Raw genomic sequence first — 21862 nt, 5'->3', positions numbered from 1 at the left:
CAGAAGAGCTGAATGCCTCATTACCTGAATTCTATGCCGTAACATTGGCACTCCCTCAATCCCCCCCTTCTGTTTCTTTTTTTTTCAATTCTGTGTCTCTCTCCCACTTCCGTCTCGGTTCAGCAGCTGGAACTTGTCGGCGCCAGCCTTGGCCGTCACTTTTCAATGTCTCTTTTGCCCAAGCCGACCCTCTGTCTGTCCTCGCCAATCCTCCCGGCTTCATTTCACACATTCCACTCTTCTTTCCCCCCCTCCCATCTTGTTCCAATTGTTTCATCCCACTTTTCGAAGTATCCTCTTTGTCTCCTTTTCTCTCGGCCTTTCAGTGAGTCCGTTTGTTTTCTCTCCTTGGCAACGCTGAACGCCGTTTCTTCCCACAGAGAGTGGAAACAGGAGTAAAGAAAAAGGAAAAATAAGAGTTGGTGTGATTTCAAGCCAGCTAATTGGTGTACCCGGCTCCCCAACCAGCAAAGCTTGAGTTATCCTGTGTTCAGCTGCTGCGTGTGTGGGCTAAGAGTGAGCAAAAGAACAGCAGCAAGTGTTTGTCACTATAAGCACCTCCACCTAAACCTAACAAAAATGACATCAATGAAAACTTCAGTATTTCAATTAAAAAGTGAAAGTTAAGTGCACATGAGTCTACAAAGGGAACAATTGAAGTGTTTATGACTTCCACCCGATCAAAATTAAAATTTCAGTTTCTCAGAAAATTTGAGTAGTTCATATTACTTTGAAAAAAGGGAAATAAATGGTATGCAATAAGCTGTATTTCTATTAGACGTGCACAAATATGTGTCTACATTCTGTCAAGGTTGAAAAAAATCCATAGCACAATTGCTCTGTTTCTATTAAATAAGAAATTAAATTAAAATCATCCATCAATAAGCTTGTTCGCACGATAAGTCATTAAAAATCATGGTAACAGAAGTAAACAGTTAAAATAAGTAAAAGTTAGATATTCAGATGGCTCATCATATATCAGCCATCAGGAGAGGTGATGATGCAACAAGCCTTATACCTGTGAGTGGCTTCAAATGAGGCGTTTTGGGGAAATTCTACATGGCAATTTGACGTTACGCATTAGAATGACTCAACGTTTTATGAACTGTGTAATGCTTTGAGAGCTCTGATGAAGCCAGCTGCACATTGTCCAAAAAAACCCCCATCATCCTCATACTTCTTCCTGTCGTCTTATTTGACGTTTTTGCCCGTAGTAAGACTTGTGACTCGTGTGATGCAAAAAAAAAAAAGAGAAAAAAATTTACATTGCAGTTTGGTGAAATACATCTACTTCAATAGGGCTGAAAAAAACCCTCATCTTAGTGCAAAAACGTATTATTAAAAAAAAGTAAACTGGCATGCTTCAATTAAAAAAAATATTTTCCTAATTTAAATTTTTGCAATTTTATGGAAAATGGAAAATGGAAACCGACACTGTCATGAGAATGTCAGCTGAAGTGACAGGAGTCAAAACCACTGTGTGGGGTTTGGAAATAATTTCACTATTCACTATTACCAGCACCGCCTTGAAATGATTGTGAAAAAAAGCCAATGAAAGAGTTTGGGGAACGTTCATAAGACGAGCAGATGGAGTTAGAATTTGGACAGCCATCGCACACACATATCTAAGAAATGAGATAAAACCATCACAGTGGTGATGTTCAGCCATTCCTGAGCCTGAGACAACAGAGGCGTCTTACCTGGAAAGGAGGAAACCGACTTAACTGCTGCTCACTGCTTTGAATGCTTTTCTTAAATGATACTTCAAAATGTGCATGAAAAAAGCGTTGATGGAAACATGCCCACTGATGCAGTTATCAATGCAAAATTAAGTCCAATAACCAGTAGCTGTTTGACACAAATTATTTCGATTTATTTTATAAAGTATTCTAATTTTCAGAGAAATTTAATTTTGCCTGGTTAGTATGCTATTATCCACAATAATCAAAATGAACAGAAATAATAAATCTGAATACTTCAGTGACATTACAGTCTGTTGAGAGAACCAACCACTTCCTGCTTCTTGTTTGCTGGAGTGGAAGGAAAGCTGAAGAAACACAAGAGAGATTTCCACACAGAGGAAGCGAGAAGTGGAAATTGCTGGGGAAAAACCCCGGGGAAAAACAGCAACACAATAATCAGAATTGGAGCTTAAAGGTGGAGACATGAAAGGCTGCAAGCAGCTAAATGCAATTTACAGGGTCAGATGGGGTCATGTAGCAAAAACGGCTAGGTCTGGCTGAATGGAGTAAACTCTTGACTCACATGGCCAAGGTATGCAGATGAAAGAAAAAGGAAGTGAACAATGTATTAAATGTAAACACAGGCTTACAGTTTCAGCTGAACCCAGAAGCAAAATAAAGAAGAGTCATTAAGGATCAGCAGCATGTAGTGACATTCCATTCTATGAATCTCAGACTCAGGTTTAGTTGTGTGTTGTTCACCTGGTCATGAAACAGTGAACCCTGTCAAGTTCACATTTCCTGACCTTGTTCTCCCCAGGCATCTCGAATGGGCTGCATCAGAAACCAGGCTCTTAGGGGCCCCTTTAATTGCTATCCAGTCTTCACATCATTAAAACATCATTGAAACTAGTAGAATTGAGCTCTTTGGGCAAAGTGAGACCTCAGCAAGACTGGTTTTTTGAACAATGCTGTTCCTGGTGTGCATTAACACGACCTCTGCAGTAGCAACGAGCTGCGTTACAAATGTGCTCAAAACTTAGTCAATATTTCATCAATGTTGAAAAAAATACAATTTTGCAAGTGCTGTTAAATAGGAAATTCAATCATTTAATCATTTCATAACTTTGTTCATGCAATGAGCAATTTAAAAACATGCCATGCCACGATCCTCCAGCTACTTCTTGTCTTCTTCATCTTCATGGTTTAAGCCATCGTCAAGTTTGGGAGGTCGACATTTTTTTCAAAGGTGGTGGAAGAGCACATACAGTGTCAAAAAGTCGGGAAAACCTATGATGCACAAGTATACCGAGTCTTTAGAAGAAGTGAGGGTACAGACGCAAAATGATCTGATCGGCTGATCGAGCCCAGCTCATGGCCTGGACACGTTCCTGCCCAGGTTCACATGGAGAACACTGCAGATGGAGACACACCCAACTAGAACTGAACCAAACATTCATTTGTTAGAGTGAAACTTTGACAATGGAGAATGTCAAGTGAGGACAGGACAGAGCGAGTGATGGGCCAGTTACTAAAAAAAAAACAAAAAATCCTGCTCATGTGGATTAAAAGGCCATTGAGTATATACAGTCTATCCAGCAGGATATGCTCAGGAGATCTTCGAAGGATTCAAGGAATAGATATAAAAATTAAGTTCAAAGACATGAATCTGTATGTTTTGCAACTGACTAAAATGAAGGAAAAAGTTTGAAAAAGTGCTGCTGTTTATAAAAATACTTCCTACCTTTTCAAATTGTTATGTTAATTTTTATCTTAAAAATTCCATTCAGTAAAGAGAATTAATGCAGTGTGTCTTTATTTGCTTTCAGCTTTGCAGCATTTATTACTGTTCTCACACAAAGAGACAAAACTAATGGATTAATGAATGCAAACATACATAATAAAGACTACAATATCTTGGCGTTATGCCGGCAGGTTAGTAATCACCAGTAAATACTTGTTGCCATCGAGAATAATTAACTAATAGCCAAGCTGCCAGCGAGATGTGATAATTAGACACTTCTTAAAATAGACTTTGCTCATAGCAAAGGAAAAGTTATGGGAGATGCAGAAAAGCTATTTATATATTTGTTGCTCACAGCACAAATACTCTATTAACAACACAAAGTAAACATCTTGCTCATAATTCAGCTGTGTAGCTTTTTAACTCGCTGCTGAAGTTCTGCTTTGCTGGGAGGGAAATGGTAAATATTGTTCCAGCTACATCTAAGGATGAGCAAATGTAGGACATGTCGGCTCAGAACTGCAAGGTGGAACTTTTCAAGTGGAGGAAAGGGAGACTTTTCAAATCTGATTAGATTCTTCATGACCTGTTATAAATAGATATTGGTTATTAGTATGGAAATGTTATAACCACTACAAGCAGAATATATGAGCTTCCACCTGAGGGTGGCTGAACTTGGCCTTAAGGAAAGGCTGAAGGCTTGAGGAATCATGACATAACATTAAATGCTGCTCAAAATAAAAATTGGAGAAAAAATGTTCTATAAAGTTCACAGGAGAACAGGAATTACCAATACAACATATTCATGTTCGCACAAAATACACATGAACATTTTCTTAATGTTAACTGAAAATAGGGGAGAAAGAATAACAGGAGGGATTTTCAGTTGCTTCACCAACAGTTAATTAATGCAATGAGAGGAGAGCGGGAAAGCCCCTTAGTGGTGGATGTGGGAGCTACCAATAAACCCCACAAGGCTCTAGCTGATCACTGATGTATGTATTGAAATTTTCTTAAATGAAATTATGCAATAATTAATGCAACATGAATAACACATTTTAAATAATTTGCTTGCTGTTTATCCTCGTTGCTTTTAGGCTTAGACTAATATTTATTCTAAATCTTTTAACTGCTGGTGTGATTCATCTCGTGTATGAGGTGATTCCCTGCACCACTTTTCAGTTAGAGTGGGTTTTAGTTGTGAATCGTGTGCAACGCCACTTGATTATGCAACAGGTCGGTGAGGAGGACCCTTCTGGAAGTGGAAAAAAAATATCTCACCACACAACAGTACGTCAAAACAGAGCAACACGGTGTCAGAATGAGCTTTTTACAGGCATCGGAAGCTGCTCTGCTCTGATGGGATCAAAGGATATCATTTTGCCATCTCACAAATGTGTGAAAGACATCTCACCATATTGGTAATGTGTGTGGTGATTTTTACACACTGAGGAAACGGTCCAGGATTTTTATGACCTCAGTGTAACTTTTCAATCTCAATTTCATATATAATATGGATATATAGATGCAAAACATGGTGAGAGAAAAACCTTAATTATCCACATCTGGTGCTCTTAGAACTGGACCTGCAGGAGTATAAAACACACAGAAAGCACACTCTTCATTCATGAGGCCAACACAAACTCTGCAAAGACATACATCACAAATGGCAGTCACTCAGATGTATGTTGTGGGACAGAGACGTAATCCAGAGACTCTAGTTTATTAGTCACTCTTTAGCCTAGTTCTCAGAAACTAGAGTACTTACTATTTAGACCAATATCAAACTTCTTATATTTATTTTTATTTTATTCTGCAGAGAAACTCTTATTATTGCAACCCAGAAAAGGAATTAGAATGAACTTAGAATCCAGAAAAAAAAATCTTCCAGAACAGGAACACTTAATTTTTATTATGACTTATAAACTGTGGAGAACTCATTACTCTAACAAATTTAGAGCCCACTTAGAAGATCAGAGGATACTTACTTATTTATACTTGTTTAGCGTCCTAGAACAGGGATCGGAACAAACAGAGTCCAGAAAAACTCCCTTAGCAATTACAAGAATACTTACGTATCTACCAACCCTCAATAGGAGTATCTAGTTTATTTAGTTTGAATCCACATTATTAGATACTTTTTTTTTTTACTTTTGCTCTTTCCTTTGGTTTGTTATTTTTTGTATTCCCTTTTAATTCTTGTAAAGCATCTTGAATTACCTTGTTCCTGAAACTGTGCTATATAAATAAAATCACCTTACCTCACCTTTATTTTCACTCAAGAAGAAAAACAAAGTCGTTTCTGGCCAAGAGATTAAAAAGAACTTAAGCCCAGAACTTCTAGGAGGTCTTCTAGGGTGTATTGACTTTAATTGTTCCAATCTTTCAGATAATGAATAATTCACCAATTCTGGCACACAAGACAATATATCACAATTACACCAGTGAGAGGAATGATTTAACAGAAAAACCCCTGCTGAGTTTCCACAAGCACCACAATCAGCAGCGGTTTTCTTACTCCATCAGGTTTTATCTCAAAGGAGAAATTGTACCTTGGTTTTGCTGGTAGGTAAAAAAAAAAAAAAGTTTTACAAACACATTCTTTAACCCACTAAAAGTTTATATGGTGGCAATTTTAAAAAAATATCCACATTTTAAGCCAAATTGTTTCTGCAAAGCTGCTAAAAGTCCACCTTTCAGTTCAGCCATAAGCAGTTTAAAAATAAAACATAACATCTGAAACTTAGGAAATTGTCCCTCTGCAATTGTTGAGTCACTGTTTTCAACCTAACAGATGGAGTGCTGTCAGATTTTAGCAGTTGTAGAATTTCTCATTCGCTTTGGCAAAAGATCACAACCCATTTCTCCCACAATGCCTTATAACATTCTGGTTGTATTTACCCAGAATGCCCTGCGCTGTAGTCTGCTTCCTGCTTTTGGAGCAGTCTCTGGTCCGCATGGCGTTCAGATATAAATTTGAACTGTACCAGAGTTCACTTCAACCGAACCTACGCCAAGGTTTTTAGTCTGACCCGAATTTGCTTTTTCGGTCCGCATCATTATCTTCAAAAATCCACAAAGAAATTTTCTAGGAAAAGGAACTTGAGTTTGATTAAAGTGAACTGGTTGAATCCATAGCTGTAATGTACTATTAATCACTCTAACATGGAGTTAACTTGGTTTAAGTAAGCTAGATAACTAAAATATGTACAACTTAATGATTTTTAACTAACTAGATGTCTCAGCATTTCTAAAGGCTGTTAATAATCATGCATTCCTTTCTGTATGAGGAACTTTTCTAAGAAAAATAGTCTCCTGTTTTACAGAAACAGCAGACTATTGTCAACTTAATTGTTAATATTTACAATATTTATGCAAAAGTCAACTTTTCCTTTCCAGCTGTGTCAGGTTGAGGTCATTGGACAATTTGAATTGAGAATGCTGAGTATGAGGTGTGTGTAAATGTGGACTGAGACTGAAGGAAGGGCAGCCATTTTGAAATCTGCTGTGATGTCTGAAAAACAATAAACCAGCTTTGTTTGTTGTACAGCCAAGTTAGAATGACAACTTCTCTTTTCCACGTAAAAATCTCTCAGTGTAACAAACATGTCACCTTTGTGTGAGGACAGAAAATAAAATGGTTTTTGTTTTTTCATGAATGAAGCACTTTGCTCTGAGCGGACTGAGGGTGAGCTGAGGCTCTGACGCCATTCTGGCTGGCAGACAGTGGAGGAAAAAGAACAAAAAGAGCATGTATCAGTCGCATCCAAAAGATATGGCTGTTCCACAACGGTCCCGTTTAAGATGACAAATGCTTGGGAATGCTGCTGTCTGCTCCCCAGGGTAGTCTGCTGTTGTGCTCTTCAGGTACGCTTCAGCATTTGCACCAGACTCAGGGAAGAGAGAAAAATCTGCTGCTTTTGAATTCAAGCTTTAACGTTTGCATGCCACTGTGATTTTGTATTCAACAGCAAATATCTTGAATTTCCCCTCTGGCTATTTCTAAATGTTGAAACTAAAAGACGATGGGCAAACTGTGGAGGTTACACGCCTAAATGTTACGGGGGGTTCAAAAACAACAATGCAAGTAAGATTTATTTAAAACAGAACATACCTAGCAAATAATTTAATTTAATACACTGAAAAAAAGTATCAGATGAAAAACACCTTTGTGACATGATGGAAAAGAAAAAGAGAAGTCAAGTTTTAGGCCTTTGCAATGCTTCCACTGCTCAGGCCTAATAACCTCTTATATATATATTGAGACATTAAATTCATATTGAGTATGATGTTTTCAAACAGATCTCTCAAAATTAAGAGCTCTTTAAAGGTTAAGTGAGGTTTTATGAAGATGCTGTTTGTGACTTGCCGGCAGCTGAAAGATGCATAACTGAGCTTGTTGTAAAGTAAGTACATTCTCCAAATGGTGAAAGCCGACTTTACCAATTCTTTCATAAATCTAAGCAAAGAGGTTTCTGAGTCAGAGTGAAATGAAGAAGTATCCGTCCGTATTGTGTAGCCAGCCGGTGAGACTGACCTTGTCAGGGGAATAAGCTTTGACACTGTGATTAATGATGTTGTATGCTCTGAGTCACTGAAGATCTGCTAAAGGTAAGCCTTGTTGAGCATTATGTTAGTGCAAATATAACAATGAATGGTTTCAGTCAGCATGCTGTAGCATGGGAGATATATCAGAGCATTTCTAATAGGACATTAAATGCATTTTACAAAAGTGTTGGGAAAATATAATATATGAGCTCAGATCTCAAGCTCCAGTACAAGCAGTTAATGTCACAGCAAGAATGTCACAAGTTTGAATCTTAACTTTCCTTATGGAGTTTGATGTCTTTTTGCTTTTGCACAACAACGTCTAACTGGACCTTCAATATGAATGAGTGTCTTTGTCTGGTGATGGACCGGCAGTCTTTGGTATACCTGTTTATTGTTGGGAAAGCTTCTCATTCTGGTCATCAGGTTGTGCAACAATAGGTTTGGTTATGGATAAATATTAAGTACTAAAAGCAATTGTTAAACAAAATTAGTCATTTAGATCAAATTTACCAAATTTGACAATACCTGGTTGTCAGAAAACAAAAGCCAAGTTGTTCTAGTCTCAGTTGTTGCCTTATGAATATCTGCCTGATGTTTGGTACTAAAAGAACAGTAGATGAGAAATTAAGTTCAGCACTGATGTTTTGATACAGCATAACTTGCACTAGGGATGCATTATATATCAGCATCGGCAGATGATGGTTATGTTTCAACATATCATATCGCTACAGCAAGTAAAAGAGGCTGAAGAATATAAACAGTGTTCATTTTCATCGTGTTGCTGTTTTGCAATGGGGTCAGAAAGGGCATGGGTCAAGGTTATTGGCTACGTGGTATTTGTTCAGTCAGGTCCTTGGACAGTGATAGAGATGTAGCAGATTGTGGGGTGTTTCACTGAAGCAGAGAAGCAATGTAGATGGTGTGGTCATTTTGTCATGGTGTCAAAAATGCAGGGAGATATTTATATTGTATATTTTGAGAAACACTCAAGGTAAAATATTAATTTCAGAAGAAGGCTGTTTTTTTAAGTTCAGGAAACACTGCAAGGTAAACCAACTCCTCCTTCATAGATATAAGATTTAAACTAACAATCCAACCAACTTTCTCAACTGAGTTTTATCATTTCACACTTTTACATTTCAGTATCAACCTACTTCCTATTTTAAACCCCCTGGAATGTGATGGATCAACATTTTAACAAATTTAAGAGATTAAATACTCAGAATTTCATTTGTTTCCAAGATTTTGAAGGCATGGTTCCACGAAACCTTAACAGAAATCATGGAACGAGCATCACACACAACACTGTGGCAAAATCTATTTGCAAGTTTCAGAAAACTGTAAATGTTGCAGATCAACCACAAAGTGGTCCAACACATGCAGCGATTATTCAGAGTCCCACAAAAATAAAAATGGTTTTGATATAAAATGTTTATTTTTTTCTGTGTATGGCCCACCCTGTAGCATGAAAATACAACACTATGCCAAAAGGCGCTTTCAGAGAGTCCCAGCAGTAGTACAAGTGTTACAAGCTTTGAGAAGAAAAACATGGAATCCTGCTTTCAAAATGCAAGCAAAAGTGCCAAAGGTTTTGAGAACAAAAGACATCAAATTCTTTTTTTTAGGGCAAAAATGTGTGCTCTTCATTTGTGGTAGAAAAATTCTCCCATACAGATGATTTCATTTTTGTTGTTTGTGTAATCATAAACTAGTCAAGAGTTGGCCCTCTTTTTTGAATTGTAATTATTTTTCTTTTTTAATTCCATAAGCCATATGCATTTGCAGAAGTCTCTAAATTAAATGACATAATTTTTTCTCCAAGCAATATTCAGGAAGCAGAACAGCTGTGGTGTTCAATCTTCAAAAGAAAATTACTCATTAGGATGTAAATCGATTCTCCTTTGTATGGATTCAATCTTGCTGTTGCTGTTTAACAGCATCACATTGAAATGGAACAATATGCTCTGAATATTACCAAAAAAAAACTTGCACTGATGAGTCAGTAATCTGTACTGAACATAAATAGAAATAATTCTGTATCCATTACAAAGTGGAAAATGTAGATATGTTTCAGTAAGGGACTACAGAGCTGAGATCTTTGTGTGTGGTGTGTTTAACAAACGGTAATTACAGGTATAAGTCATGCTAATAGTCTGTCGGCTGAAATCCGATGGAAATGCTGTGGTGCTCTTTAATCAATGGCTTGCAGCTTATCGGCGCTGAGAGGAAGCTGAGAACACCTGCTTTCAGTGATAACAGCAGGCGGTGGAAAGGATACGGATGCAGTCAAAAGAGCATCAATCCACATTGTAAAGCATGACAAGTTGCCTCTAGTTCAGTTAATGCTCAGTCTTTGTACTTTGGCTGGAACGGACAGGGAAGATTCTATATTTTATTGTTATTGGGTTTTTTTTTAATCAATCGTTAATCTTCTTCAAAATAAATGTGTCAAAATGTCAAGTGAAAAACTTCAATTAAAAAGTGCATGATTAGGCTACATCTAATCATTCTTCTCTCATAGAAGCTGCATTTGGTGCACTTTTGTTAGGAGAACAAATTTGAGAAACTTTTCAATCTTTAGTCATTCTTGAAATATGTTTTCAACTTCTTCACAACACTTTTGGTAAATGTTCATTGGCTATTTTGTAGCAGTTTCCACTGTGAGGCTAACATGCAGACCAAACTTAATTTTCTTTACTTTCATGTTGCAGTTGAATTGCATTAAGACATTTGAAGAAAACTTGAATGCCTGTGAGACATTCTCCTGAATTTGTTTTGAGATGTTTTGCTAAAAACAGGGCAATAAAATTGTTACTCCAGCCATGTATTGTTCTATGTTTCATAGAAATGGTCCAATTTATTTGGACATTTGTTTGGACCACTGCTAAATGTTCAGCCATATACCAGGTTTACATGGCTGAACATAGTGAACATAAACTAGTTTCATGCTGACATGCCTAATATGGCTAATGCACATATGTACTTTGAACTATGGATCCATGCACAAGTAATTCTATATATTTTACATCAAATCCACATGAAATTGAAGTTCTTATACAACTGAGAGTGAAACACAGGAATGATGTACAGTCACTGTCATGAAAACAGAAAGTCTTTCAGTTTCAAATGGAGGTCCTGAATTAAAGCTTCTGGCTGACACAATGATTGCTGCTTTCTTTTTCCATATTCACTTTTTGGCCAGTAAGTGGGAATAAATAAGGATCAGAAGTCACAAATGTTCTCCATTTGCACAGAGCAGAGAAACTGGACCATGACTTATCGGTGATAAGAGACGAATTTAGGAAGGCAACAGCTATTTATCAGACATTCTCTAAAGAAAAGGCTCATGCAATATGAAATGTGCTATGCTGCCCTGTGACATTGTATTGACATAAATTAATAAGCCGTAAAATTATGACTACTGAAAGGTGATCCATTTGAATCACACTGTTTTTCTGTCCAGCATGGCATCCATTAGTCGGTGGTTACACAGCATACCATGGCTATAGAGCTCATTTTCAGCCATCAGAGGAGACATTGGAGCGACTCCTATGCTGCGTTTTTGCCCAATTGTAGTCGGCAATTTTCCTGAACAGCTGTGGATCCAACACTTTGGAATGACCAACTCAACTGTTAATGAAGTTTGGTGCTGGAGCAGCAATGGGTTTAGTTCTCAGAATGCCTTGAGTGAACTCATCATGCATGGTTGACTACTTGTTACATAATTGCATGGTCTGACATCTCTTCAGCACATTGCTCATGTACTCAGTCGCCAGACCTGGACGCTGGCTCAGCATGAGCAGCAGACCTTGTCTGAGTCGGCTGTCATTGCCTCATTAAAACTTCAGTGTTTGCATGAGCAACGAGAGTCTTGCACGCTCAGTTAGCTGCAACGTTAAGCAAAGCTTGTCCGTTATAGCTGTTGGTACAAAGTGACATTTAGGCAGAATGCGTCCCCTGATCTTCCTCTTGGCATCATGAGATGGTTTTGTCTCTGCAGGGTGTGACTTTCAGCATCCTGTCATAGTGAAGTTCATGACACAGCATCACTAACTTAAAGGAGACTTAGTAAGCTGAGCAGAAACCTTTCAGTTCAGACTGAGATGATGAGTCAAAGCAACTTAAAGCATCATCTATTTGGATCATACAAGCAAGATGATCTAGAGCTGGATTAAAGGTGCATTTGCTCAAGTTTTTGTCTTATACTATTGATAACAGACCAGCCCACCAGCTCCTGTTAACAATAGTTGTCCAACTGTTGCCAATTTAACAACTTCATTGCTACATTTAGCAACTTTTCAGACAAAAAATTACCAGCCAAAATCAGAATAAGCAAGATGTGCGCTACCAGAAAACTGTAATGTGTGCACCTCTACAACTCAGGAAATGTTAACACACCTTTCCTTCCAGCAGCTAGCTTTAATCCTTTTAGACTGAAATAAGTGATAAATTTCTTGGAGCCATTTTCCACTCACTGATATCAGTCTGAGAAGGTTCACTCCTCTCCTCACTTTAGTTTGTTAGATGTTTGAAGGGGTTTCTTGAATGTGCAGCATAGAGAAGATGTACTGAAGTCAAATATACATATGTACAGGTCTGCTGTTGTGAAAAGAGATGCTAAAAAAATGTTGTTGTTTTTTCTCTTTTTACCTTTTATGAAAATATCACAAAAATGATCAATTTAATATTTCTTGAATAGTGACTTTTCCTTCTGTCATAAATGCCTCGAACAGGCCTGTGACACCCAGCCTCTAAACCTCTGCTTTTTCTCAGATCTTCCTGCTCTGATAGTGTCCAGACTTTCTTTCAGCATTTTGCCTGTATCCTCAACGAGCCTATGAGGACAAAAGAAGAAAACCTAAAAGAGAACAACAACCTTTAGCCCAAATCACGGCGGTGCCAGATGGTAATACTGCAGTAGAGTCTCTTTGTTTGGAATAATGTGATAGGTAATTTGTGGTAGAAATTATAGATATGGATGCATGAGTTGAAAATCACATATGACCTCTACTATGATTGCAAATTATGCAAGCCTCTGTGGTGATGGCAGTCTATTGCAGATGGGCTTCAGACAAATGTTCTGTCACATCACATAATTGTGGAAGCTTGTATCAGTCCGCCTCTGACAATCACACAATGACAGACTCCACTGGAGGCTAATCTTTATCCTCTTGAAATGGATCTGTACTCTGATTGTTCACTGCTTACAGCAAACTGTAGTATTATGGTTCCCTTGTATGCTGCTAGATGACCTTGTTATGGTTCTGCTATTTGGTTTATTCATATTTTTACCTCCAAACAGAAGATGAACATGGTATGGTCTTGTGGCTATAACCCTGAGGAATGAGCTGAGGAGTCTTAGATCTGTTGTTAAGTGTCTTATAATTTCATGGCTTCCTACACTTGAAAAGGAGGACTTGAAGACATCAGGAATTCACTCAACCTTTTTTATTTTCACCAATGAGTGAGAACCAATGAACAGACCAGGTGAAAAACCTACAAAACACATACAAGATATTTTAACATACATTTTAGACATTTGGTTCAAAGTTAATAATTTATCTTAATGACTAATTTAATTTTTTTACCTTAAATTCACAATGTTAAATTATTAAATTTCATGCTTGGTTGAATTTGAATCAAACAAATCACACTTCAGAATTACAGTTTTTTTCTTTTAGGACATAAGGTTTTTTACATTAGATATCTTAACATACATTCAGTGGAACCAACTATAAACTAGCAGTGCAAACTGTTACTTCAATAAATTCGTCATTTCTCAAATGTAAAACTACAGTTAAATTACATTCAATTGAGCCCAGTTAGTGGCTTACCGGTAGTCCTTATAAGTTCTTTTCCATGAAATGCTGCTTTGGAGGCTGTGTTTGCCTTCCTCAGCTCTGTTGCAAAACCAGTGAAGTGGTTAGTGGATTGCTTATATACCTGAGTTGATGGTGCTGCTGATTGGGCCAGATTTCCTTCACCTGCTGAGAAGTGCTGCAGAGTGGCATACCAATGTGTGTATGTGTGTGTGCACACACAAATGTCTATTCATGCACCCACATCTGAACTAATGAGTAGATCTGCGCAACAGTTGTCGTCACTTAAAGTGTGTTGGTTTGTTGCATTAATTGCTGACCGTAAAGCACTAATCATGAACAATATTTCGCTAACTATGACGCTAATGCTGAAGTGCTAAGAGTTAAATTCAACCTGCTATGTGTCAATGAAATGTGTTACAACTCTCAGCAGGGTCAAATCTTTTATTGCTAATGATCCACTCACCCACTCTTAGCAGATTAGCAGAAGTATGTTTATGAGTGCATTTAAAGTTTATTACCTGCCGATGCAACACTTTACAGGGTCTGTTTTATTTAAAGTTCACATTTTTGAGCTTTACACAATATGATATTATTTCCTCATCAAAACATACTCCTCAGAGCTGCAGTTTTCAACCCTCTAAGCTTCCACCTTACAGAGCAGCCCTTCCCTGCTGCTCCCCATTCATCTCCTTCAGACTAGCCAGCTGCAATTAGCAATCCCCTGTTGGAGCTGCACATCTGCTGAGCTCATTATAGGAGCTACTTCTCTGTGAAACGCTGGTAAAAACGTTGACAGTGTTATTAGAGAAGTGATGTTGTGATGACTTCCTGAAGGCAGCGTTTCAGAAAGAGCAGAAAAAGTAAAAGAGTTCCAAGGCATTAAATTATAAAGTTTCTTTTTGATATTTGTTACTGTAACTTTGTTACCGAAAACAGCAGTGCCTTGGTTGTGCTGTAAAATGGCACAATAGAAGAAAAATATATAACAATGCTCCTTTAAGTTTAGCTTGGCTTTCAAATATCTCCTTAAGAATAAAATTACGGTTGCCCCTTGGTCCACAGAATTTTAAGCCATTTAGTTAAACTAGAATTGTTCTTATATCCATCAATGTATCTATTTCCCATACAAAGTAAAGCATATATTATCTGAAACCTTGCTCTATCAATAGAGCTATTGTGGAACTTTTCGTGGTATTTTCTAATGTCTAATTTGACATTTTCCTGCATATCCTGTATTCAACTCCACAAAGGTTTGATAGTCCCACTCTGTGCTATAGACTGTATTCTTTCCAGTGTTTTGTCAGTCAAGGCTCACTTCCTCTCTGCTTTGGTAAACTGAAGGTGTGAGATATGGACCAGATAAAAACTGTAACAATAAACTGGAGAGCTGACGCTGTCCTTAAGAAGATAGTCTTTGCTTGTGGGTTTTGCTTGGCCCCTGAAGAGTTCCACTGAATCCTGTTATTAAGTACAAATGGAAATACTTACAACTCCCCAGTAGGTGTGGGGTTGCAGAGGCAGTGATGTCAGCAGCAGCTTTTTATGTCGCCAGCAAAACAAGGTGTGTCACCCAACAGCTGCCATGATCTGTTGCCTGGTTCTGCTAACAGCTCCGGCTGGATCTAGTGGAGATGTGACTGTTAGCAGGCGCCAAGGTACAGATGCTCATAATTAGTATTTTATGGCTGCAAATGTAATAATGCACTCATATGCAATGACAAACACTAGTTGCATGCATATTTATTTTGGATTCAAGTCGAACTGCTGTCACATAGCAATTCAAATGCTAATAATTCTGATATGTTCAGGAGAAAATGCCTGTCCTTGGTATTAATGGTTCTTGTGAGACTATAACTATGATTCTTTTTCTTGTTTTTTTTTAGCCCTTGTGACCTATATGAAACTTTTTCAGTCTGAAAGGCCCAATTCCAACCTTTTCCCCTGTCAAATAATCAGATTTGTTCCTCTTTAACATGTGAATCTGATCCAGATATGCATCCGATTGTTTTGTTTCATCTGCGGTCTGAACGGTCAAGTAGCATTTTATCTGACTCATGCTTCACATTGAAACACTTTATGTTTGTGAACTTTTGGATTTAATGTAAACCTGAACAGAAGAGTGAGAAATCAATATTTTGGATTGTTCAATAATTTGCTGTCTTAGTTCCCTATTCTTACATATGATTTTTTTTTAATTAATCTGGCTTTTTAATCATATCTGAAAATTTCTAATTAACAAATAATTAGAATTTGTCAATGTACAGGAAACTGAAGGTTTTATTTGCAGTGAGCTTTCCTTGGTGTAACATGTGTGAGTGATCTTCGCTACAGCACCGGTGAGAGAAGCGTTGGGACAGACAGCGGCGATCAGGCACATATGGTTTTGTGATGTGCTGTTTGTGAGCTGAATAAACTCTAGAGGAGTGAACAGAAGGAACTCAAACAGTGAGTGCGGAGACTCTTTTTAATGTTTTTGTTAAATAAACGTATAACTAAAGCTAATTTGCAAAACAAATAGTTACAAGGTATTTGATGAGATTGTACAAAAGAGCTCACAAAACCCACAGTACACCTCTGACAATGACATTTAATCTATTTCTTGCAGGTTTTTTTTCCACTCTTGCATTTTTTTTTTTTTTTGGTGGATCATTCTTTCAAATGCACATCTTTTGTACAAATTTTCTAAATGCCATGCAATGGCAAAAAAAAAAAAAATCTCTGTAATGCATAATTAAGCTTTTCTTGGCATTCTGGGAAAAGATCAAACCAACAAAATAAACTTTTCTTGCAGCTTTGACATCAGGAGAAGCCAAGAGTAAAACATTGCTCCTTGACAAGAACATGAGCCTGTAGGTTGCCCTCATTTCTGTGCAATAGAATTACTTTTGGTATAATTACCTATTACTAAGTGAGAAGTGCACTTGTTAATAGTGTTAAAACGTCAATAGTTTTAATCAAAATTTACAGGGCACAAACTAATTTTCAGGAAATAATTGCCAAACAGTTCCCTGTCAGTTTTTGCTTTCTGAAAAGCTGTTTGTTGAGCTGTGATTTTATACAACACTGGAGTTGCCTATACGCAAAAACTACATATATACTAAATAAATACACAGCTACTCAAAAAAACACAAATATTTATGACTAAAAATACCTAAATATAAAGATTAGATACTTGAGTTAAACTGTTCAAGTACTTTAGATGAGAAACTTAGTGCAATGGACAACGTGTCATCATCCATCCATCCATTTTCTGGTCATCTCCCGACTGCCTAACGGGGTTGGGAGATGCTGGTGCCTATCTCCAGCTGCGTTCTGGGCGAGAGGCGGGGTCACTCTGGACAGGTCTCTGTGTCGCAGGGCAACACAGAGAGACAAACAACCACACACACAATCAACCTGACAGTCATGTGTTTGGACCGTGGGATGAAGCCGGAGAACCCGGAGAGAACCCACGCACGCAGAGGGAAAACATACAAACTCCATGCAGAAAGACCCCAGGACCTTCTTGCTGCAAGGCAACAGCGCTACCCACTGCCCCACTGTGCAACCATGTGTCATTATATAAGCCATTAGTGTTTTCTACAGTAAATAGAAAAATCACAAGTTTCAAACATTACAATTGTCGTTAGGATGTGAACTAGAGTTGTCCGAGATTTGGAACTGCGATTTCTCGCACCGCTAGCAATAACCAGCTATTGTTTTGTCTTGTATTGCTTTTGTTAGTTCATTTTTTTGTTGATGACTATTAAATAATTTTCATAAAATGCACTACAGATAATCAAAGAGTCCTGTATTCATCTCAACAGTACTTCAAGGAAAAATTAAAATACAAGTCACATCCAGATCATATCTTTAAAATTTCAATTGCACTTAATGAATTTTCTGGGTACATCCCGGAATTGAACCCGGGACCTCTCGCACCCAAAGAGAGAATCATACGCCTAGACCAATGAGCCACATGCATAAAAAAAAGTTTAAGGTAAGTGAGAGGAGGACTTGCTGTTTCATCAAGCCAACTAGGCCAGGACTGCTATCGAGTAGGAAGTTTCCCTCAAAAGCGGCTCGTTGGTCTAGGAGTATGATTCTCGCTTAGGGTGCGAGAGGTCCCGGGTTCAAATCCCGGACGAGCCCCGTCGACCACATGTAGACGACCCTGCAAAGCTCATCTGTTTGCTTTTATACAGAAGTGTATGGGAAAGCTTGCAAATATACTACAAAAAGTCAGGTTATATATGGAATAATCTAATTTTTTGATGTCAATTGTACTTCTTCCAATAAATTCAGAGTCCACAGTGCTAACCATTACACCATAGAACCTACATGATGGAAATTCGGTGAAGTAGCATTCATTTCAAAAAGGCCTGCATTGAAATGAATCAGCATTTGAACAATGACCATCGTCTCTTGTAGTTTCACTATGCCATCTGCAAAGGAAAACATGCAAAAACTGTTTCTGTCTGGTTTCGAACCAGAGACCTTTTGCGTGTGAAGCAAACGTGATGACCACTACACTACAGAAACAGAACTTCAATGAGCGTCGACAGTCGCAGGTTCCATCATTGAAATCAAAAACTGTGTCGACGATTGCAGGAGAAAAGACAAAAGGTTCTACTGAGACTTGAACTCAGATCGCTGGATTCAGAGTCCAGAGTGCTGACCATTACACCATAGAACCTACGTGAAAGAAATTAGGTGAGGTAGCATTGATTTCCAAAAGGCCTACATTGACGTGAATCAGCATTTGAACAACGACAACGTCTCTTGCAGTTTCACTACGACGTCTGCAAAGCAAAACATCCAAAAACTGTTTCTGTCTGGATTCGAACCAGAGACCTTTTGCGTGTTAGGCAAACGTGATGACCACTACACTACAGAAACTGAACTTCAATGCTCAATGACAGTTTCAGGTTCCATTATTCAAATCAAAAGCTTTATCGACGATTGCAGTACAAAAGGTTCTACCAGACTTGAACTCAGGTCACTGGATTCAGAGTCCTGAGTGTGTGAAACCACTCTTGATAGTGTCATTTCCCAGTTGATACATATAAAATATTACCCCTTCAATGAATAATGTCTTATACTGTTCTCTGAACGATGTTTCTGTCATTCTGTACAATAATTGGCACCATCATCAGAAAATCATCTCAAACATTGAGAATTTGGCATATTATGCAAATCCTTGCAATCGTCCGAGAGCAGTTAAATGGGCTCATCCGGGAATTGAACCCGGGACCTCTCACACCCAAAGCGAAATCATACGCCTAGACCAATGAGCCACATGCATAAAAAAAAGTTTAAGGTAAGTGAGAGGAGGACTTGCTGTTTCATCAAGCCAACTAGGCCAGGACTGCTATCGAGTAGGAAGTTTCCCTCAAAAGCGGCTCGTTGGTCTAGGAGTATGATTCTCGCTTAGGGTGCGAGAGGTCCCGGGTTCAAATCCCGGACGAGCCCCGTCGACCACATGTAGACGACCCTGCAAAGCTCATCTGTTTGCTTTTATACAGAAGTGTATGGGAAAGCTTGCAAATATACTACAAAAAGTCAGGTTATATATGGAATAATCTAATTTTTTGATGTCAACTGTACTTCTTCCAATAAATTCAGAGTCCACAGTGCTAACCATTACACCATAGAACCTACATGATGGAAATTCGGTGAAGTAGCATTCATTTCAAAAAGGCCTGCATTGAAATGAATCAGCATTTGAACAATGACCATCGTCTCTTGTAGTTTCACTATGCCATCTGCAAAGGAAAACATGCAAAAACTGTTTCTGTCTGGTTTTGAACCAGAGACCTTTTGCGTGTGAAGCAAACGTGATGACCACTACACTACAGAAACTGAACTTCAATGCGCGTCGACAGTCGCAGGTTCCATCATTGAAATCAAAAACTGTGTCGACGATTGCAGGAGAAAAGACAAAAGGTTCTACTGAGACTTGAACTCAGATCGCTGGATTCAGAGTCCAGAGTGCTGACCATTACACCATAGAACCTACGTGAAAGAAATTAGGTGAGGTAGCATTGATTTCCAAAAGGCCTACATTGACGTGAATCAGCATTTGAACAACGACAACGTCTCTTGCAGTTTCACGACGACGTCTGCAAAGCAAAACATCCAAAAACTGTTTCTGTCTGGTTTCGAACCAGAGACCTTTTGCGTGTTAGGCAAACGTGATGACCACTACACTACAGAAACTGAACTTCAATGCTCAATGACAGTTTCAGGTTCCATTATTCAAATCAAAAGCTTTATCGACGATTGCAGTACAAAAGGTTCTACCAGACTTGAACTCAGGTCACTGGATTCAGAGTCCTGAGTGTGTGAAACCACTCTTGATAGTGTCATTTCCCAGTTGATACATATAAAATATTACCCCTTCAATGAATAATGTCTTATACTGTTCTCTGAACGATGTTTCTGTATTCTGTACAATAATTGGCACCATCATCAGAAAATCATCTCAAACATTGAGAATTTGGCATATTTTGCAAATCCTTGCAATCGTCCGAGAGCAGTTAAATGGGCTCATCCGGGAATTGAACCCGGGACCTCTCACACCCAAAGCGAGAATCATACGCCTAGACCAATGAGCCACATGCATAAAAAAAAGTTTAAGGTAAGTGAGAGGAGGACTTGCTGTTTCATCAAGCCAACTAGGCCAGGACTGCTATCGAGTAGGAAGTTTCCCTCAAAAGCGGCTCGTTGGTCTAGGAGTATGATTCTCGCTTAGGGTGCGAGAGGTCCCGGGTTCAAATCCCGGACGAGCCCCGTCGACCACATGTAGACGACCCTGCAAAGCTCATCTGTTTGCTTTTATACAGAAGTGTATGGGAAAGCTTGCAAATATACTACAAAAAGTCAGGTTATATATGGAATAATCTAATTTTTTGATGTCAACTGTACTTCTTCCAATAAATTCAGAGTCCACAGTGCTAACCATTACACCATAGAACCTACATGATGGAAATTCGGTGAAGTAGCATTCATTTCAAAAAGGCCTGCATTGAAATGAATCAGCATTTGAACAATGACCATCGTCTCTTGTAGTTTCACTATGCCGTCTGCAAAGGAAAACATGCAAAAACTGTTTCTGTCTGGTTTCGAACCAGAGACCTTTTGCGTGTGAAGCAAACGTGATGACCACTACACTACAGAAACAGAACTTCTATGAGCGTCGACAGTCGCAGGTTCCATCATTGAAATCTAAAACTGTGTCGACGATTGCAGGAGAAAAGACAAAAGGTTCTACTGAGACTTGAACTCAGATCGCTGGATTCAGAGTCCAGAGTGCTAACCATTACACCATAGAACCTACGTGAAAGAAATTAGGTGAGGTAGCATTGATTTCCAAAAGGCCTACATTGACGTGAATCAGCATTTGAACAACGACAACGTCTCTTGCAGTTTCACGACGACGTCTGCAAAGCAAAACATCCAAAAACTGTTTCTGTCTGGTTTCGAACCAGAGACCTTTTGCGTGTTAGGCAAACGTGATGACCACTACACTACAGAAACTGAACTTCAATGCTCAATGACAGTTTCAGGTTCCATTATTCAAATCAAAAGCTTTATCGACGATTGCAGTACAAAAGGTTCTACCAGACTTGAACTCAGGTCACTGGATTCAGAGTCCTGAGTGTGTGAAACCACTCTTGATAGTGTCATTTCCCAGTTGATACATATAAAATATTACCCCTTCAATGAATAATGTCTTATACTGTTCTCTGAACGATGTTTCTGTCATTCTGTACAATAATTGGCACCATCATCAGAAAATCATCTCAAACATTGAGAATTTGGCATATTTTGCAAATCCTTGCAATCGTCCGAGAGCAGTTAAATGGGCTCATCCGGGAATTGAACCCGGGACCTCTCACACCCAAAGCGAGAATCATACGCCTAGACCAATGAGCCACATGCATAAAAAAAAGTTTAAGGTAAGTGAGAGGAGGACTTGCTGTTTCATCAAGCCAACTAGGCCAGGACTGCTATCGAGTAGGAAGTTTCCCTCAAAAGCGGCTCGTTGGTCTAGGAGTATGATTCTCGCTTAGGGTGCGAGA

General features: G+C 38.5%; 12 non-coding genes across 12 annotated transcripts; 3 read left to right on the top strand and 9 right to left on the bottom strand.

Annotated features, from left to right (window-relative positions):
* The first annotated feature begins 17858 nt into the window (after positions 1-17858).
* Positions 17859-17930, top strand: trnap-agg (transfer RNA proline (anticodon AGG)). Its single transcript has one exon. It is a non-coding gene; the product is annotated as a tRNA-Pro (tRNA).
* A 317-nt stretch (positions 17931-18247) lies between these two features.
* On the bottom strand, positions 18248-18320 carry trnav-cac (transfer RNA valine (anticodon CAC)). Its single transcript has one exon. It is a non-coding gene; the product is annotated as a tRNA-Val (tRNA).
* Positions 18321-18402: 82 nt separating this feature from the next.
* trnaq-cug (transfer RNA glutamine (anticodon CUG)) lies at positions 18403-18474 on the bottom strand. Its single transcript has one exon. It is a non-coding gene; the product is annotated as a tRNA-Gln (tRNA).
* Positions 18475-18604: 130 nt separating this feature from the next.
* On the bottom strand, positions 18605-18677 carry trnav-aac (transfer RNA valine (anticodon AAC)). The gene has a single exon. It is a non-coding gene; the product is annotated as a tRNA-Val (tRNA).
* A 501-nt stretch (positions 18678-19178) lies between these two features.
* trnap-agg (transfer RNA proline (anticodon AGG)) lies at positions 19179-19250 on the top strand. Its single transcript has one exon. It is a non-coding gene; the product is annotated as a tRNA-Pro (tRNA).
* Positions 19251-19567: 317 nt separating this feature from the next.
* On the bottom strand, positions 19568-19640 carry trnav-cac (transfer RNA valine (anticodon CAC)). Its single transcript has one exon. It is a non-coding gene; the product is annotated as a tRNA-Val (tRNA).
* Positions 19641-19722: 82 nt separating this feature from the next.
* Positions 19723-19794, bottom strand: trnaq-cug (transfer RNA glutamine (anticodon CUG)). Its single transcript has one exon. It is a non-coding gene; the product is annotated as a tRNA-Gln (tRNA).
* A 130-nt stretch (positions 19795-19924) lies between these two features.
* On the bottom strand, positions 19925-19997 carry trnav-aac (transfer RNA valine (anticodon AAC)). Its single transcript has one exon. It is a non-coding gene; the product is annotated as a tRNA-Val (tRNA).
* A 501-nt stretch (positions 19998-20498) lies between these two features.
* trnap-agg (transfer RNA proline (anticodon AGG)) lies at positions 20499-20570 on the top strand. The gene has a single exon. It is a non-coding gene; the product is annotated as a tRNA-Pro (tRNA).
* A 317-nt stretch (positions 20571-20887) lies between these two features.
* On the bottom strand, positions 20888-20960 carry trnav-cac (transfer RNA valine (anticodon CAC)). Its single transcript has one exon. It is a non-coding gene; the product is annotated as a tRNA-Val (tRNA).
* Positions 20961-21042: 82 nt separating this feature from the next.
* Positions 21043-21114, bottom strand: trnaq-cug (transfer RNA glutamine (anticodon CUG)). The gene has a single exon. It is a non-coding gene; the product is annotated as a tRNA-Gln (tRNA).
* Positions 21115-21244: 130 nt separating this feature from the next.
* Positions 21245-21317, bottom strand: trnav-aac (transfer RNA valine (anticodon AAC)). The gene has a single exon. It is a non-coding gene; the product is annotated as a tRNA-Val (tRNA).
* Positions 21318-21862: the final 545 nt, after the last annotated feature.

Source organism: Poeciliopsis prolifica, unplaced genomic scaffold (genome assembly GCF_027474105.1).
Source record: "Poeciliopsis prolifica strain line A6 unplaced genomic scaffold, Auburn_PproV2 SCAFFOLD009, whole genome shotgun sequence".
NCBI lineage: Eukaryota > Metazoa > Chordata > Actinopteri > Cyprinodontiformes > Poeciliidae > Poeciliopsis > Poeciliopsis prolifica.
This window is presented reverse-complemented; position numbering and strand designations above follow the sequence as displayed.